This window comes from Mobula birostris, chromosome 6 (assembly GCF_030028105.1).
Source record: "Mobula birostris isolate sMobBir1 chromosome 6, sMobBir1.hap1, whole genome shotgun sequence".
NCBI lineage: Eukaryota > Metazoa > Chordata > Chondrichthyes > Myliobatiformes > Myliobatidae > Mobula > Mobula birostris.
Window position 1 is genome coordinate 145,101,498 of NC_092375.1, and position 19,720 is coordinate 145,121,217.

Below are 19,720 nucleotides of genomic sequence, written 5' to 3' on the forward strand. Positions count from 1 at the left end.
ACAGTCCTTTCCCCAGGATAGCGGAGTCCAAAACTAGGGGTGGGAGGTTTAGGGTGAGAGAGGTAAGATTTAAAAGGGACAGCGTCAGTCCTGCACCGGCAGACCCCTCCCAGTCTCGGCCTAGCTAACAGGTGTCACCTGTCACTTGTTTTCAACTCATCACCTGCAGCCTATTTAAACCGAGCTCACATTCTCAGACTGCTTCACCCATTGAACCAGCCGGGCGCAATCAGGCTCTCCTAGCCTTCGCTTAACTTGTTGCCTTGTCGTGTTAAATATCTGTTCTGCCTTGTTTTTCGGCTTGATATTGTGCAGTTTATTATTAAAATGATGGCTTACTGCTACATCACCTCTGCTGCTCCATGTTTGGGTCGATCAACCTCTACATTTCCCGACGTGATGGGTGAACCAATGATTGTCTCTCTTCCAACTCTCCGTCTAGATACAGCAACCCTGCGACAGTTAACCTCCTCCCTTGGAGCCCTGGATTCCAGTGCCCAAGTGCTTTGATAGGTTCCCAAGCCGATGCACAAATTCCTGTCCCAGAGCATCTTGTACTCTACAGATCAAGCCAAGATTCCCTTCATCATCCCTCTCATGACTGAGTGCGCTCTGCCCTGGACCGCCACTAACTGGGACAATAAAACCTCCATTTGCAGTAAATGTGAGGAATTCACTGCTGGGGTGCACCAGGTTTTTGACCATTCGGGAGGTGGAAGGGAGGCAGTGGATCTGATACTTTGCCTGCATCAAAGCTCATGCCCTGTGCTGGATTACGCGGTGGAATTCTGGTGCAGCTGGAATGCAGAAATACTGCTGGCCCATTATCATCTCGGCCTCTCGGCACACTTGAAAAGTGAACTGTCCACCTAGGAGATGCCCACTGACCTCAAAAGCCTCATCATTCTGGCCCTCCGTGTTGACAAGTGTCTAATGGAATGATCCTCCAGATCACCAGCCTGAGCCCCAGTTCCATTCCCAGAACCATTTCATTCTCAACAGCAATGTCTTCGGAGCCCATGCCGTGAGGGGAAGCTTCTTTCTTTAAACCTTCCAAGAATGTGTGCATCGTTGGAGAAACAACTTGCGCACTTACTGCCGAACCGCTGATCACCCACTCATCAAATACCCACTGCGTCCGGGGAAACGGCACCACCAGGTAGAGACAAGGAGTCTTCTACCCATGAGGCTCGACCTCAGTCCATCATTCCAGCAGCACAGCCTGACTCAGTCTCCCTGTTCTCCACACTCTAAAAGCACTGTGGATATTGGCGTAGCAGGCAGCTTTCTAGACTGGACTCTGTGTGTGCAGCTGGGGACTCCCTCCACAGGCTCTCTCTCACCCCTTCTGCATCATGGCCATTGATTGATGTCCCCTGGGGTCTGGGATGGTCAGAGCGTGCACACAGCCTGCGCACATCAGCATCTGAGAGCACTGCAAGTTCATCCAATTCCTCCTTATCGACTCACCCAACAATCCTCTCACCTTGGGTTACCCCTGGCTCTCCACTCACAACCTTCACTTCATCTGGTCATCCTGTTCACTGCTGAGTTAGCGACCCATCTGTTGGACCACCTGCCTGCAACCTCAGTTGACTTCAAGCAGTAAATCCGTGGAGACGGAGGAAATCCTTGACCTCACCAAACACCCAGAGGACTACAACTTAGCCATCACCTTCAGTAAAAGGGTAATCCAGCACCTTGCTGCCTCACAGACCACAGGAGGGGAGAGAGACCACAGGACTGTGCATCAGTTTCCTGTGAACTATCTCTCCCCAGGTTATCTGTTGGCTCTCTCCCCTCCTGAGAACCAAGCCACAAACGATTACATTGCTAAAGTGCTACAGCATGGCTTCATTCGAACATTCTAGTTCCCGACTGCTTCTTTGTCAAAAAGAAGGATGGGGTCTTTGTCCCTGCATAGACTACCATGGACTCTACAAAATCACTGTAAAGAACTGCTACCATCTCCACTTGATGATTGGTGCGTACGAAACACACTGCGGGGCCCATAGCTTCACCAAACTGGATCTATGCAGCGCATACAGCCTGAACCGCAACTGCCGGGGTTCCTAACACTCACTAGTCACTATGAATGTTTGATGATGCCTTCCAGCTTTCCAGCAATACAGCCGTTTTCCAAGCCTTTGTTAATGAGATCCTCCAAGACAAGCTACAGAGTATGTGTTTGTCTCCCACAGTGGCATCCTCATCTTCTCTAAGGACCCCCAAGACCACTTCTGTCATATCCATTCAATCTTTCAACATCTCCTCAAAACAAATTGTACTACAAGTTAGAGAAATGCCAATTCAACAACCCAGTCATTTTCTTCCTGGGTTACATTTTTTTTTAAACAAAGACATAGCCATGGACTCAGAAGGTGCGTACTGCTGTTGAATGGCCCCGACCATGCTCCCTCGAATAGCTACGGTGCTTTTGGGCTTCTCCAACTTCTACCACCATTTCATCAGGAACTACAACCAAGTTGTCACTACTCTCCCCATCACCTATCTCATGGCTTGCTACCAGAGCCATCCTCTCCAAATGAGGGCCTGGTGGGAAGACACGCCCTAGTGCCTTTTTTCTCAAGCAAGTTCAAATGGGCCTTGGAGGGATGGAGACAACAGCAGAAGGGGAATATGGAACCTTCCCTGATTTGGACTTAGCACAAGAACCTCATATCCATTCAGCAGACATGCCAACTCTACCCATGTCAGACTCATTGGGCCCACTTCTTCAACCAATTCAACTTCACCATCTCATACTGACCTGGTTCCAAGGACACTAAGGTGGACATCCTGTCATGACAGTTTGACCCAGCCGAAATGGTAAGTGTCCTTCAGCCCATCATTCCACCCTTGCAGATCCTCCCCTGATCCTTTTGGATCTTGAGAACCTGATCTGCCAGGCCCTACAGCTCGAGCCTGCTCCAGCCAGCACACAACAACTGAACATACATTCTGGAGCTTGTACGCTCTGAGGTACTCCATTGAGCCTGTTCCTCACCCCTTTCTGGCCATCCAGTGACACAACAAACCCTGGATTTTCTGCGACACAGCTCTGGTGGGCAACCATAACGTACAGTACGTCAGTTCATAGCTAGCTGCGATGAGGCCATTGTGATCATGATAGTGGTGGACCAGCTCTCCAAGGCAGCCCATTTCATTGCCCTCCCCAAATCTCTGTCAGCCACCGAGATGGTGGGTCTGGTCCTCCAACATTTAGCTTGCCTTTCTGTTTCCTCTCAGGATTTTGTGTCAGACTGGGGCCCGCAATCTATCTTTTGCTTCTGGTGAGACTTCCGCTCCTTCCTCTGCACCTCAGTGAGTTTATCATCAGCAGATGAACGGTGAGTCCAGAAAGAGCCAATAAGCAGGTAGAGAGGTTTTTGCAATGCTTTGCCACCTCTAGCATTTCCACATAGAAGAAGAATCTGCTCTGAGCTGAGCTGTCTCAAAATTTATACACCTTCTCTACCATGGGCATGTCACCCTTTGCAGTGCTGCATGGTTTCCAATCCCTGTTGCTCCCCACAGAAGAGCCAGTGGTGGAGGTCTCATCCGCCATGGCCCTGGTTTGCCACTTCCTGAATTTTGGAAGAGGGCACGGAGTGCCATCCTAGCTGCCAACCACACCTACTGCTGTCAGATCAACCATGAGCAGTGCCCAACCAGACTACTCTGGCATTGGGACTGTGTTGGGCTTCCACCTAAGATCTGCCCCTGCGCATTGGTGTCCACATACTCTCACCCCAATTCATCTGTCCCTTCAAGATCGTCGTCATCATCGTGGCTATCCCTCGAGGTTGAGGATGATGGTCTTTGTTCTGTTGATCTACAAAGTTTGTACTTATGGGCTCTCAAGTGGCTTATGAGTCCAATCTTGGCTTTGAAAGTTCTTCCGCATTAAGGACAGGTAGTTCCGAATGGCAGATGGGGCTTTGGTTGATGCTGCCTCTCTTTCCATTTTCTTCTCTTTTTATTCTAATTCTGCACATCTGTTGGCTTTGAAAGTTGCTGTTCTTTCTCGGATGATGGCTTGCCAGAGTTTCCGGTCCTTGGCATTGGTTTCCCAATTGTTGATGTCGATGTTGCATTTCTTCATGTTGGCTTTTAAGATGTCTTTGAATCTCTTCTGTTGTCCGCCTCTTTTACGTTTGCCTTCTTTAAGCTGGGAGTAGAAGATTTGTTTTGGTAGACATTCGTCGTTCATTCGAACAGCATGACCGCTCCATCTTAGTTGGTTCTTGATGACGTAGGCTTCAATGCTTGTTGTTTTTGCTTCATTTAGCACAGACATTGGTTCTTCTATCTCCTCAGTTGATATTTAAGATGTTTTGAAGACAGCGTTGATGGAACTTTTCAAGTGCCTTCAGATGTCGTCGGTATGTTGCCCAGATTTTTGATGCATACAGGTGTGTTGGGATTACCACTGCTTTGTACACTAACATTTTGGTGTCTGTTCGGATGTCACGATCATGAAAGACTCTTGTTCGGAGACGTCCAAAAGCTGTTCCAGCGCATTTAAGACGGTGTTGGATCTCGTCGTTAAGGTCGACATTGGAGGAGAGGTGACTTCCAAGATACGGAAAGTGGTCCATGTTTTCCCTTCAAGATCACCCTTTGCATCAATCCAGTCACTTATCTCCAGCTGCCACCATCCCTCAGCATCACACCTACCTTCCACATGTCCTCCCACAGGCCTATTGTCCTTGGACCAGTCAACCCGCCTGAGCCTGCACCTCTGGAACCTAGGATGGTAGAAGGTGGTCATGTACGCAATGTACTGGTTGATTCATTGTGGATGGCGTTTGCAGTACCCAGTTGACAGGGAAGGGTACTGCATGGAGGAAAGGTCTTGAGTGTCATTGAGTCATGGGAGTGTACAGTACAGCAACATACTCTTTGGCCCATCAAGTCCGTGGCCAAACCATTTAAACTGCCTACTTGAATCAGCCTGCACTGGGACCATAGCCCTCCATACCCCTAACATCCATGCGCCTATCCAAACCGCTCTTAAACATTGAAATTGACCCTGCATGTACCACTTGTGCTGGCAGCTCGTTCCACAACACCCCCAATCTTGGCGTCATTTACAAAGTTTACTGACCAGTTATCTACATTATCATGCAGATCATTGACCATAGATGACAAACAACAATGGACCCAGCACCAATCTCTGCAGCACTCTACTAATCACAGGCCTCCAGTCAGAGAGTCAACCATATGCTACACTCTCTGAATTCTCCCACAAAGCCAATGTCTAAACTAATTACTACCCCATCTTGAATGCCGAGCAACTGAACCTTCTTGACCAAGCTGCCATGTAGGACCTTGTCAAATGTCTTTCTATAGTCCATGTAGGACCTTGTCAAATGTCTTTCTATAGTCCATGTAGACAACATCCACTGCCTTGCTTTCATCAACTTTCCTGGTAATTCCTTAATAAACTCTAAAATTGTTTACGCATGTACTACTACACAAGAAACTATGTTGACTATTCTTAATTAATCCATGTTTATCCAAATAATCATATATCTGGTCCCTCAGAATACCTTCCAATAACTTTCCCAGTATAGATGTTAGACTCACTGGCCTATGATTTCCTGGTTTGTTTTTAGATCCTTTTTTGAATAGTGGAACAACATTGGCTATCTTCCAATCCTCTGGTACCCCACCTGTCGCTAAGCATGATTTAAATATCTCTGCTTGGGCCCCAGCTGTTTTTTGCATTTGCATCCTGCAGGTTCCAAGGGAACACCTTGTTAGGCCGTGGGAATTTATCCTCACTAACTTGCCTCAAGACAGCAAATACCTCCTTCTCCTCTGTTGTCTGTACAGGGTCCATGAAGTCAATGGTCCTTTCCTCACTTCAATAGACTGTGTCCATCTCCTGAGAAAATACGGATGCAATACAGATGCATTTAAGATCTCCAACATCTCTTTTGGCTCCATGCATGGATTACCATTCTGATCTTCCAGAGGATCCATTTTGTCCCTTGCAATCCTTTTGCTCTTAACATATCTGTAGAATCCATGAGGCCATAAGACATAGGAGCAGAATTAGGCCATTTCGCCCATCAAGCCTGCTCTGCCATTTAATCATGGCTGATCCTTTTTTTTCTCCTCCTCAACCCCATTTCCCAGCCTTCACATCATAACATTTGATGCCATGTCCAATCAAGAACATATCAATCTCTGCCTTAAATACATTCAACGACCTGGCCTTCACAGCTGCAAGTGGCAACAAATTCCACAAATTCACCACTCTCTGGTTAAAGAAATTTCTCTGCATCTCTGTTTTGAAAGAGTGCCCCTCTACCCTGAGGCTGTGCCCTCTTGTCCTAGACTCTCCCACCATGGGGGACATCTATTCCACATCTATTCTGTCTAGTCCTTTCAACATTCAAAAGGTTTCAAGGAGATCCCCCGTCATCTTTCTAAATTCCATCAAGTACAAACCCTGAGCCATCAGACATTCTTCGTATGATAACCCTGTCATTCCTGGAATCATCCTTGTGAACCTCCTATGGACCCTCTCCAATGCCAGCACATCCCTTCTAAGATGAGGAGCCCAAAACTGTTCACAATCCTCAAGGTGAGGCCTCACCAGTGCCTTTTAAAATGAATACTAACATTGCATTTGCCAACTCAACCTGCAAGTTAACCTTTAGGGTGTTCTGTGCAAGGACTCCCAAGTCCCTCAGATTGTTGGATTTTCTCCCAGTTTAGAAAATATTTCTACTACCAAAGTGCATGACCATACATTTTCCAACATTATATTTCATTTGCCACTTTCTTACCCATTCTCCAAATCTGTCTTAAGTCCTTCTGCATCCTACTTGTTTCCTCAACACTACCTGCCCCTCCATCATTCTTCGTATCATCTGCAAACTTGGCAACAAAGCTATCTATTACATCATCTAAATCATTTATGTACAGCATAAAAAGAAGTGGTCTCATCACCGACCCCTGCTGAACACCACTAGTCACTGGCGGCCAACCAGAAAAGGATCTTTTTATTCCCAATCGCTGCCTTCTTCCTATCAGCCAATGCTCTAACCATGTTAGTAACTTTCCCGTAATACGATGGGCTCTTAACTTGGTAAGCAGCCTCATGTGTGGCACCTTGTCAAAGGCATTCTGGAAGTCCAATTATACAACATCCACTGCATCCCCTTTATCTATCGTACTTGTAATCTCCTCAAAGAATTCCAACAGGTTTGTTAAGCAGGTTTTTCCCTGAAGAAAACCATGCTGACTTTGTACTATCTTGTCCTGTGTCACCAAGTACTCCATCACCTCATCCTTAATTATTGACTCTAACATCTTCCCAACCACTGAGGTCAGGCTAACTGGTCTATAATTTCCTTTCTGCTGCCTTCCTCCATCATTAAAGAGTGGAATGACATTTGCTACTTTCCAGTCTTCTGGCACCATGCCGGAGTCCAATAATTTTTGAAAGATCATTTCTAATGCTGCCACAATCTCCAATGCTACCTCTTTCAGAAGCCCTTCAAGGTGCAATTCATCTGGTCCAGGTGATTTATGTATGTCTAGGTCTTTTAGCTTGTTGAGCACCTTCTCCCTTGTAATAGTAACTGCACCCACTTCTCTTCCTTCACACACTACAACATCTGGCACACTGCTAGTGTCTTCCACAGTGATGACTGATGCAAAATACTCACTTAGTTCATCTGCCATCTCTTTGTCCCCGTTATTAATTCTCTGCCTCATTTTCTAGTCGTCCTATATCCACTCTCAGCTCTTTTACTTTTTACATACTGAAAAAGCTTTTACTACCCACTTTGATATTATTTGCTAGCTTGCTTTCATATTTCATCTCTTCTCTTCTAATGATTCTTTTAGTTGCTATCTGTAGGTTTTTAAAAATTTCCCAATCCCCTATCTTCCCACTAATTTTTGCTTTGTTGTATGCCCTCTCTTTTGTTTTTACATTAGCTTGGACTTCCCTTGTTAGCCACAGTTGTACTATTTTGCCATGTGAGTATTTCTTCACTTTTGGGATATACATGCCCTGCACCTTCCTTATTTTTTTTCCCAGAAATGCACGCCATTGATGCTCTGCTGACATCTCTGCCAGCAGCTCCTTCCAATTTACTTTGGCCAACTCCTCTCTCATACCACTGTATTTTCCCTTACTCCACTGAAATACTGCTACTTCAGACTTTACTGTCTCCCTATCAAATTTCAAGTTGAACTCAATCATATTGTGATCACTGGTTCCTAAGGGTTTTTCTGCCTTAAACTCCTTAGACACCTCCAGTTCATTAGATAACACCCAATCCAGTATAGCTGATCTCCTAGAAGGCTCAACAACAAATTGCTCTAAAAATCCATCTCTTAGGCATTCAACTCTCTCTCTGTCTTGAGATCCATTACCAACCTGATTTTCCTAATCGACTTGCATGTTAAAATCTCCTATGACTATCATAACATTGCCTTTTTGACTCGTCTCTTCTATTTCCTGTTGTAATTTGTGGTCCACCTCCCTGTTGGGAGGCCTGTATATAATTGCCATCAGGGTCCTTTTATCCTTGCAGTTTCTTAACTCAACCCACTAGGATTCAACATCTTCCAATCCTATGTCACATCTTTCCACTGATTTGATGCCCTTAGATTTCTCCTTCGCCTTGTTGCTAGAGCAACCTCATGCCTTCTTTAAGCCCTCCTGATTTATTTTTAAACATAAATGTTCTCTTGCATTTCTTATATTCCATAAGTATCTCATTTGTTCCTACCTGCCTATACCTGCCATGCACCTACTTTTTTTAACCAGGGCCTTAACATCTCTTGAAAAACAAGGTACCCTAAATCTGTTACCTTTTATTATGAAAGGCACATACAAGCATTGTACTCCCAAGTTTTCACTTTTGAAGGCCTGCGACTTACCAAGTACACTTTTGTCAGAAAACAGTCTGTCCCAATCCACTCCTGCCATATCCTTTTAGATACTATAAAAATTGGTCTTCCTCCAATTTAGAATCTCAATCCTTGGACCAGATCTATCTTTTCCATATTTACTTTGAAACTAATAGCATTCTGATCACTATTTGCAAAATGTTCCTCTATGCAAGTTTCTGTCACTTGCCCTGTCTCATTCCCTAAAAGCAGATCCAGTATCGCTCACTCACTCATTGGGTCTTCCACACACTGATCAAGGAAACTTTCCTGAACACATTTGACAAACTCTGTCTCATCTAATCCTTTTACCGTATGAGAGTCCCAGTCAATATGTGGGAAGTTAAAATCACCGACTATAACAATCGTATGTTTCTTGCAACAGTCTATGATCTCTCTGCAAATTTGTTCCTGTAAATCCCTCGAACTGTTGGGTGGTTTGTAATATAGCCTCATTATCTTTCTAATTTCTCAATTCCACCCATAACGGCTCACGAGATGAGTTCTCCAGTCTACTCCGACTGGACTTTGATATGACATTTTCCCTGACTATTAGCACCACCTTTCCTATTTAATCTGTCACATCTGAAACCATATAACCCCGGAATATTGAGGTGCTGGTTCTGCCCCTCCTGAAACCAAGTTTCACAGTTTTATCTTGGATCTATTGCTCTTTGAAGAGCTCCACCAGACCCATCTGAATAGTACTAGCCCTTCAAATGCTGGCCGTAGTAGATGGGTCCTATCAGGCCTGCACAAGCAGGTACCTCATTGTCTCCACCTAGCTAACAGGAATCACTTCCCATGTGTTTACAACTCATCACATGCAGCCTATTTGATCCCAGCACACATCTACAGTCCTGGTTCACCCTCTGAACCAGCCATCCTCATCCAGTTGCTCCTAGCCTTCAGTTAACTTGTTGCATTAAATATTAAGTATCCATTTGCTCTTGTTTTGTGGCCCCTCGAGGCTTGTTATTTTGCAGTTTATTATTAAAGCGGTCACTCATTGCTAAATCATCTCCGCTGCTCTGCATTTGGCTCAAGCCTCCTCTATGTTTCTTGATACTTGGGCAAATTTTTCACACAGAGGGGGGTGAGTATATGGAGCGAGCTGCTGCAGGAAGTGGTTGAGGCAGGTACAACAATATCATTTACAAATCACTTGGGAGAATTTCATGCAGGGACAATCCACAGAAATGTGGGTTGAGCACAGAAAATTGGGACTAGTTAAGTGGACACCATGGTTGGCATGGACTAACTCAGTCAAAGGGTCTTTATCTGTGCTGTACTGCTCAGTGATTCGATGTCTTTAACTACACACATAAAGGCATGGCGTAATAGAGAAATATAGCAGAGATTACGTGCAAAATTAAGACTAATTCAAAGATGTAAATCTTCTGGATTCAGGTAAAACTTACAACCATTTCTTCCAGTGTCATACAAGTTTTACTTTACAATGTGCCATTCTTTTTCAGTCTCACTTTATTCTTATCAATTTTATTTTAATTTCAACTGGATTTCCTTTTCTCTTTCCAGGTTAACACTGCTGATGTAATTACCAAGGCAGAACAAGTCAATCAAGTTATTGAAGAAAATATAAAGTGTGATCGTCAAATATTGAATCAAACTGAAGGAGGTACAAAGTTGCTACATTGTTTAGTTTCTTAATTTGCCATAAATTTCTGAGTTATATAGTCTTCTTGAGTATTCTGTCATCAGGACTAAGATCCCTAATGAATGACAGACCACACTGAGAATGGAAAACAGAAGAAACTTGTTGAAAAGTTAACTAATTTTGGTCTTAGCTTTTAAAGTCTGGAGTAGGTAGAACTACTAAAAGAGAGAGTTTTCTTTATAAGGACTGGGTATTAGTGAATTAAGATATGGTGCATTCAAGAGTGGTTAAAATTTTATGGGCATGTTGATAGTTCAACTGTAGCATTGGTAAATAACTAGTCTTCCTCTGCATTGAAGTTGTATGGAGTGAAAGTGGTGTTGGGACTGGCAGATCATTAGATCGAAGCATCTTAGGGGAAACATCTTCAGTCAAAGTGAAACACAAGGATTATGTACAGTGGATGCCAGGCAGGCACAATCCAGAGGACAAAAGTGAAGGAAAGGTTAACGAGATGAATTGAAGAAAGGCAAAAGGAGCCCAGCATTGGTTGAATAACTTGTTTCTTTGCTTTAAATACAAAACCATACAATGTATATTACAGAATTTTTAAAAAATTCCACTGTCATTTTCATGTTAAAAATAGATCTAGCTGTAAACTCGAATACTGTTACTTTTGTACTTTTACCTAGTAAGTTTGCAGTACTGTATCTGTGTTCTTTAATATAATACATTTCCTTACCTACTAGTGGTCACTGAAATTCTATGTAACTGTGACCAATAATGTTGGTTATTTTCTCCTGCCTGGGTTACTGCATTTAAACTGAATGTGAAATTCATTGATTGTCGACTGGCTCACAGGGACCAACAATGCGGCTGTGCTGAAAATTCAGAATGTTACCACAGGGAACAACAGCTCCTGAATTGATCCCAGCTTTAGAATCATGTTTAACAGAAAGGCAAGGAAATCTTCTCAATTTAAGCAATGATGTAAGTGACTTATTATAGGCTGGTGAGCCTTACATCCATGGCAGGGAAATTATTGGAGAAGATTCTTAAGGATAGGATCTATTTGTATTGGAAAAGCATGGACTAATTCAGCATGGCTTAGTGCAGTGGAGGCCATGTCCAGTTTTAAAGGAGGTGGGAGTATGAGGATGATTTTGTACATGGAGTTTAGTAAAGCTTTCGACAAGCCTCTCTGTGGTAGGCTAATCCAGAAGATTCAGACACATGGCATCCATGAAGACTTGGTGAACTGGATTCAAAATAATCTTCGCCATAGAAGACAAGGGTTGTGGTGAAGAGTGTTATTCTAATTGAAGTTCTGTGACCAGTGGTGTTGCATAAGGATCAATGCTTGGATTTCAATGTTTGTGATAAATATAAGTGATCTGGATGAAAATATAGGGAGTCTGATTTGCAAGTTTGCAGGTGACCAAAAAAAAAAATGGAGTTGTGTATTTTGAGGTAGGTTATCAAAGGAGTCAGGAAGATATAGCCCAGTTTTGAAATATGAGCACAGTTAGGGCAGATGGAAGTTAATCTGAACAAGTATAAGATGTTGCACTTTGAGAGTTAAAATGTAAGAGACAACTATACAGTATATGGCAAAGAAATATTCTTGAAGCCGATTTATACATATGGCAGCTATAAATGTGTATTGTACTCATTTTTTCACAGCTGTACAGGACAGAGAAATATATCAATGGAATAATGTATGGTGAAGAGAATGATGTTGGTGCTGGTTAAGAGGATAGTAAAGGTGTGTTCATCATAATTTTTGTTCTTTGTGTAAGTAAGTTTGCATAACATACATTTGTACCAACTTATGGCTTCACCCTGAGGTGAAATCAAAAAGCAGGGGCCATACCTCCAGAATGTGCATGGATATGTGTTGTGGTATGCATTTGTGTAGAGAGGCTGTTTTTTTTAAAAAAAAGAGAACATTTGAACTGTGAGATATAAAGCACTGCAGTTAGACCGAAAGACCATAAGGCATAGAAGCAGAATTAGGCCATTCAGCCCATTGAGTCTGCTTCGCCGTTCCATCATGGCTGATCCCAGATCCCACTCAACCCTATGCACCTGCCTTCTCGCTATAACCTTTGGTGCCCTGATCAATCAGGAAATTGTCAATTTTTGGTTTAAGTATATCCATGGTCTTGGCCTCCACAGCTGTCTATTCCACAGACTCACTACTCTTTTGATTTAAAAAAAATCCTCTTTAACTCTGTTCTAAAAGGTCACCCCTCAGATCTGAGGCTGTGCCCTCTAGTTCTGGATATCCCCTCCATAGGAAAAATCCTCTCCACATCCACCTTATCGAGCCTTTTCAATAAGATCACCCCTCATTCTTCTAAGTTCCAGTGAGTACAGGCCCAAAGCTGCCAAAAGTTCCTCATATGTTAATCCCTTCATTCCCGGAATCATCCTCATGAACCTCCTCTGGACTATCTCCAATGACACCACATCCTTTCAGAGGCATAGGGCTCAAAACTGTTGACAATAATCCAAGTGCGGCCTGACTAGTGTCTTATAAATCTTCAGCATTATCTCCTTGTTTTTATATTCTATTCCCCTTGAAATGAATGTCAACATTGCATTTACCTTCTTTATCACAGACTGAACCTGTGAATTAACCTTCTGGGAGGCTTGCTTTAGAACTCCTTTGCACCTCTGATGTTGGAATTTTCTCCCCATTTTGATAATAGTCAGTACTATTGTTCTTTTTACCAAAATGCATTATTGTACATTTCCCAACAGTGTTCCATCTGCCACTTGTGTGCTCAGTCTTCCAAATTGTCTATGTCCTTCTGCAATCACATTGCTTCCTCAGCACTACCTACCCCTCCACCTATCTTCGTAACATCTGCAAACTTTGCCACAAAGCTATCAATTCCATTATCCAAATCATTGACATACAATATGAAAAGTAGTAGTCTCAATACTGACCCCTGAAGAACATCACTAGTCACTGGCAGTCAACCAGAAAAGGCCCCCTTTATTCCCACTCGCTGCCTCCTGCCTGTCAGCCATTCCTCTATCCATGTCAGTATATTTCCCACAACACCAGAGGACTTTATCTTGTTAAGCAGCCTCATGTGTGGCACCTTATGAAACACCTTCTGGAAAATTCAAGTAAATGACATCCACTGCCTCTCCTTTGTCCACTCTGCTTGTTACTTCCTTAAAGAACTCTAACACAGCGGTCCCCAATTACCGGGCCGCAAAGCATGTGCTACCAGGCCATGAGAAAACGATATGAGTCAACTGCACCTTTCCTCAATCCCTGTCATGCACTGTTGAACTTCAATATAGGGCTGCCAACTGTCCCGTATTTGCCGGGACATCCCGTATATTGGGCTAAATTGGCTTGTCCCATACGGGACCACCTTTGTCCCGTATTTCCCCCGCTATTTGCTGGGACATCCCATATATTGGGCTAAATTGGTTTGTCCCATACGGGACCACCCTTTTCCCGTATTTCCCTCGCTAAGGTAGAGCGTTCCTATGAAACCTTTCATGCCGAAATGGTGTAAAGCGAAGAAGCAATTACCAGTAATTTATATGGGAAAAATTTTTGAGCGTTCCCAGACCCACCCAAAAAATAACCTACCAAATGATACCAAATAACACATAAAACCTAAAATAACACTATCATATAGTAAAAGCAGGAATGATATGATAAATACACAGCCTATATAAAGTAGAAATAATGTATGTACAGTATAGTCGGGAAGATTAAGCCAAAACCGATTTGTGGAAAAAAATCGGCACGTGCATGTCACACATGCGCACACAGGTGCCCGTGCAAGGCTTTATGGCCTTGGTAGTCTTTCTCGGAGAAAACACAGGTGTCCAGTATTTGACTGCTACTTTTGTCCCTTATTTGGGAGTGAGAAAGTTGGCAACCCTAACTATAAAAGACATGTTGAGGTGAGCTTAACCCTACTTAAATAACACCCAACCCCCCCCCCCGGTTGGCCGGTCCGCAAGAATATTGTCAATATTAAACTGGTCCGCGGTGCAAAAAAGGTTGGGGACCCCTGCTCTAACAGATTTGTCAGGCAAGATTTCCCTTTACAGAACCATGCTGACTTTACCTTACCTTATCACTAGTCTCCAAGTACCTCAAAATCTCATCCTTAGTATCAGACTCCAACACTTTCTTAACCACTGAGGTTAGGTTAACTGGCCTACAATTTCCTTTCTTTTCCCTTCCTTCATTCTTAAAGAGTGGAGTGATATTTGCAATCTTCCAGTCCTCTGGGACCATGCCAGAATCAAGTGATTCTTGAAAGATCATGACGAATGTATCTGCTGTATCTTCAGCAACCTCTTTCAGAACCCTGGGATGTAGTCCATCTGATCCAGGTGACTTGTCCATCTTAAGACCTTTCAGTTTGCCTAGCACTTTTCCTTTGTAATAGCAATGACACTCATGCCTCTCCCTGATACTCATGGACCGCTGGCACATTGCTAGTGTCTTAACAGTGAAGACTGTTGCAAAGTACTTATTTGTATCATCTGCCACTTCTTTGTCCTCCATTGCTACCTCCCCAGCATCATTTTCCATTGGTCCAATATCAACTCTCACCCACACAAGGAAATCTGCAGATGCTGGAAATTCAAGCAACACACATAAAAAGTGCTAGTGAACGCAGCAGGCCAGGCAGCATCTATAGGAAGAGGTACAGTCGCCGTTTCGGGCCGAGACCCTTCGTCAGGACTAACTAAGAGAAGAGATAGTAAGAGATTTGAAAGTGGGAGAGGGAGGGGGAGATCAGAAATGATCAGAGAAGACAGGAGGGGAAGGGATGGAGCTAAGAGCTGGAAAGTTGATTGGCAAAAGGGATACGCTGGAGAAGGGAGAGGATCACGGGACGGGAGGCCTAGGGAGAGAGAAAGAAAGGCGGAAGGGAGCCCAGAGGATGGGCAAGAAGTTATAGTGAGAGGGACAGAGGGAGAAGAGAGAGAGAGAGAGAGGGACAGAGGGAGAAGAGAGAGAGAGAGAGAGAGAGAGAGATAAATAAGGGATGGGGTACGAAGGGGAGGTGGGGCATTAACGGAAGTTAGAGAAGTCAATGTTCATGCCATCCGATTGGAGGCTTCTCTTGTTTCTCCCTCTGTCCCTCTCACTATAACTCCTTGCCCATCCTCTGGGCTCCCCTCCCCCTTTCTTTCTCCCTAGGCCTCCTGTCCCATGATCCTCTCCCTTCTCCAGCCTTGTATCCCTTTTGCCAATCAACTTTCCATCTCTTAGCTCCATCCCTCTCCCTCTTGTCTTCTATCATTTCGGATCTCCCCTCCCTCTCCCACTTCAAATCTCTTACTATCTCTTCTTTCAGTTAGTCCTGATGAAGGGTCTCGGCCTGAAACGTCGACTGTACCTCTTCCTATAGATGCTGCCTGGCCTGCTGCATTCACCAGAATTTTTTATGTGTGTTGCTCAACTCTTACCTCCCTTTTACTCTTTATATAACTGGAATAAATTTTAATATCCTTTATATTATCAGCTAGTTTTCCCTCCTATTTCACTTTTACCTTCATATGGCTTTTTAGTTGCCTTTTGTTGGATTTTAAAAACCTCCCAATCATCGAATTTCCCACTCAATTTTTCTAAATTATATGCCGTTTGCTTGGTTTTTATGCAGTCCTTAACTTCCCTTGTTAGCTACAGCTGCCTAGCCCTGCCATTTGAAAACTACTTCTTCTGTGGAACATATCTATCCTGTACCTTGTGAACTATTCTCAGAAAGTTCAGCCACTTTGCTCTGCCATCATCCCTGCCAGTATCCCCCTCCAATCCACTAGGGCCAGCTCCTTTCTCATACCTCTGTAATTCCCTTTATTTCATTAAGATGGCCTTTCCCCTAGTAGGCTCATGCACAAGCTGCTCTTAAAAGCCATCTTGTAGACATTCAACAAATTACCTCTCTTGTGATACGACACCAACCTGATTTTCCAAATCCCCTTGCATAATGAAGTCCCCCATTACAATTATGACATTACTCTTATTACATGCCCTTTCCAGCCCCCTTGCAATCTCAACCACATATCTTGGATACTACTTGGAGGCCTGTATATGATTCCCATAATTTTTTTTTACCCTGCTGTTTCTTAACTCCATCCACAAAGATTAAACATTCTCTGACCCTATGTAACCTCCTTCTAAAGATGTAATTCTATCTTTTACCAACAGGGCCACACCTCAGCCTATGCCTTCATGCCTGTGCTTTCAATACAAAATATATCCTTTGATATTAAGCTCCAAACTATGACTTTCTTTCAGCCACGACTCAGTGATGCCCACGACGTCATACTGAACCAATCTCTAATTGCACCATGAGTTCATCCATCTTATTCTGAATACTACTTGCATTTAAATACATCACCTTCAGTCTGGTGCTCTTTAGCCTTTTCAATTTTGCCACTGCGGTACAACATATTCTTTGCTCTGTCTGCATCATTGGCTTGTCCTTCTTTACACTCATGTTGTACCCGTCATCTACTTGTGTACCTGCTGGCTCATTCCTCAGCTCTATCCTACTGGTTCCCATCTCCCAGCCATACTAGTTTAAACCACTCCAGCAGCTTTAGCTAACCCGCCTGCAAGAATATTCATCCCCCTTGGATTCAAGTGCAACCTATCCATTTTATACAGGTCACATCTGCCCCAGAAGAGGTCCCAATGATACAGAAATCTGAATCCCTGCCCTCTGCTCCAATTCTTCAGCCACACATTTATCCGCCACCTCATTATATTCCTATCCTCACTGTCTCGTAGCACATGCAGCAATCCTGAGATTACTACCCTTGAGGTCTTGCTTCTCAGCTTCCTTCCTAACTCCCTGTATTCTGATTTCAGGACCTCTTCCCTTTTTCGACCGATGTCATTGGTACCTATGCGTACCACAACTTCTGGCTGTTCACCCTCCCTTTTCAGGATACTGTGGACACCTTCAGAACCATCGTGGACCCTGGCATCTGGAATCCAAACTACCATCTGTGTTTCTTCTTTGCATTCACAGAATCTATAGAGTCCTCTATTACTGCTGCCATCCTCTTCAGTTCCCTCCCCTTCTGAGCCACGGGGCCAGACTCAGTGCCAGAGGCACGGCTGCTTTTGCTTCCCCTAGATAGGTCATCCCCCCCTCTCCCCTCAACACTACTCAAAATGGAGTACTTATTGTTGAGGGGGATGGCCACAGTGGTGCTCTCCACTATCTGATGTTTACCCCTCCCTTTCTTGACAGTCACCCATTTATCTGTCTCCTGTAGCCTTGGGATGACTACTGCTCTGTAATTTCTGTCTATCACCTCCTCGCTTACCCTCACAAGCCTAAGGTTATCAAGCTGCAATTCTGGTTCCCTAGTGCAGTCTCTAAGGAACTGCATCTGGATGCACCTGGTGCAAATGTGGCCACTGGGGAGGCTGGTAGTCTCCTGGAAATCACACATCTGACACCCAGAACAGAACACAGGCCCTGCTGACATACCCACTATTTTCTTCAAGAGTTAAATAAGAAAATGAAATCAGAAATAAACTTACCTATTTACGTTGCCTCTGCCTGTTCTTGCTGAAGCCTGTTGAGCCAAAGCCTCAGATCGCTCCCACGATGGCCACTCTACTAGACAGTACCTCTCTTATGGAAACTGGGTTTTTCAAGCTCCCCTCCAGACCTACACAGGAACACTTCTACTGCATCTGTGCCACTGAAAGATGCAAAAACTCCCACTGAAAACTGGGTGCTTTTTCAAGCCGCGCTCCGGACCTGCATGGGAATGCTTCTACTGTGTCAATGTTGCTGTCCAGTCTTAGATTTTGAGACAAGTGAGAAGGCTGAAAATACTCAGCAGGCCAGGCAGCATCTGTAGAGAAGGAAAAGTGGAATTAATGTTACAGGTTGATGACCTTGCATCAGAACTAGTCAATTCAAATATAAACGGGAGAGAGTGAATATTTGAAATTGTTGAATTCAGTATTAAGCTTTGAGGGCTGTTTTGTTTCTATTTCAATCATCAGGTGGTGTTACTGAACTTAGTTGGAGTAATGTAAGAGACCAGTATGGGAGTGGGATGGAGAATTAAAGTGACAGGTGAAAGAAAGGCGGGGTCATCCCTGTGAACGCTTTGGAGGGGTTCTGCAAACTAGTCATGGTTTGGTTTCATGAATTGAAAATCAAAAAATATGTACTGAAAATCTGAAACAAAAATAGGAAAGCTCTGCAAGTTGGGCTCTTTCTGTAGAAAGAGAATGAGAATCTGCGATCCTTCATCAGTTCAAGTGAATCAATTTTTCACCTGAAAGTGTGCGGGGTCCATGAATGATGTAAAGTGAAGAGTTAAAAGGGTAAGTGCTGGATTTCTGACTGTCACACGGGAGAAGGGGAAAAGGTGGTCGTGGACATGAAAAACTGAGCTCAAGTCAAAGAAGTAAGGGTTTCTCTGGAACGCTGAAAGGAGAAGAGAGGGGCATTAATGTGGTAGAAATTGCAGAAGATGATTCATTGAAAATAGAAGCTGGTGGGGCGTATGTTCAGGAAATTGGAAACCTACCCAGCTTTGGGTGAAGAAAGAGGAGTGAAAGCAGAAGTGAGAAAATAGAATTAATTTGGTTGAGAAGCCAGTAAATAACCGTGGAGGGAAAACCAGACATAGATAAATTAAGGTATCCCAAAGGCCCTAGTATGGAAGCTTCTATCACTTTATTAATGAAGCTGCTACAAGTGGCAAAATATTTGGCTTTCTTCCAGACTTCCCCTTTAACAGTCTGCACACAGTACTGCAATCCAGAGAGAGCAGTTGTTTGTAAAATCCTCAAACAAGTGACAGCTCTAAAGCAGCAACCAAAGTTCACAAACCAATGTTACAATTTACAATCTCACTGAACTCTTCTTCCGCTACTTGTCCCATGACAACCACTGACCTCTCCTACTATCAACTCCTCATAATGAAATATTCTGTACATACCAACTTATCACTCATATTCCCATTTCATCATTTCATTCTCCATACCTAAAATTGATTAAAAACTGAAACACCTCGTAACGATTTTCAGTCCTGCCGAAGGGTCACAAGCCTGAAATGCCAGTGCTGCTTTTATCATCACTGTTGTAAATTGGCCTGCTGTGTATTTGCAGCAATTTCTGTTTATTACTCAGCACCATCTGCTCT

At 43.7% G+C, this 19,720-nt stretch overlaps 1 pseudogene; it reads left to right on the plus strand.

Annotated features, from left to right (window-relative positions):
* The window catches only part of LOC140198606 (parathyroid hormone 2 receptor-like), a 115,164-nt pseudogene that overhangs the window by 10,668 nt on the left and 84,776 nt on the right, over window positions 1–19,720 (plus strand).